We start from the raw sequence: 836 nt of genomic DNA on the forward strand, positions 1-836 counted from the left end.
GCTGCAGTTCTTATCTATTTCGGCAACTTAGAAAGTACTGCTCAATGATTTATAATGCCGCATTGTTGTCGTTAAATAGAGTGAGCGTGACGCTATATAGAGTGTAATATTGTATAGAAAACAATGTAAACCAACCAAAGTCAAGCAATTTCGACGTTTTAAGGAGTTGGTCGTTAAATCGACTGACGTTATAAAGAGTTTACACTGTATTTAGATTATCATTCAGTAAATCGTTCTAAATCTATAAAATTAACAAAAAATAATTGTTATCAATGAATAATAAAAAAAATTTTATTGCCGTACGCATATTTCTGTATCTTATTTCGCGATGATAATAATGGGTAGTAGGTAATAAAATAAAATGTTGCGATACAAAGTTTTTAAAGTGGAAATAAATTGAACAGTCGTGATGCTAAGTAATAACACGTACGTATGCATTGAAAAAAAGAAAAACAAATTCGCGATTTAACGAGCGAGCGAGCCAAGATTTTCGGAATTTTGATATATTTGTCGATCGTGAAATAATTTTCGTATTTTATAGCGAAATAAAAATGCCAAACGGGTTTTGTGGCGAACTCAGTCAGTGCATCCGCTGCCTTTGAGATCCTTTTTATATTTTATTAACCGTTTATATTCACCATCTGTCTTTAATGCACTAATGTTCTGTAAGTAACATACTTACAAAGACAAAATTGTCATAATTGTGGTTGTGTCAAAGAAGTGAATTTAATATATTTATTCGGATTCACTACCCAGTCGTACGGACATCTGAGTGTCTTTCGAAGATTTCCTATTTTCCACGAAAACAAAAAAATATATATCATTTAAATATCTAT

Source organism: Agrilus planipennis, unplaced genomic scaffold (genome assembly GCF_000699045.2).
Source record: "Agrilus planipennis isolate EAB-ADULT unplaced genomic scaffold, Apla_2.0 scaffold6, whole genome shotgun sequence".
In the NCBI taxonomy this organism is placed as follows: domain Eukaryota; kingdom Metazoa; phylum Arthropoda; class Insecta; order Coleoptera; family Buprestidae; genus Agrilus; species Agrilus planipennis.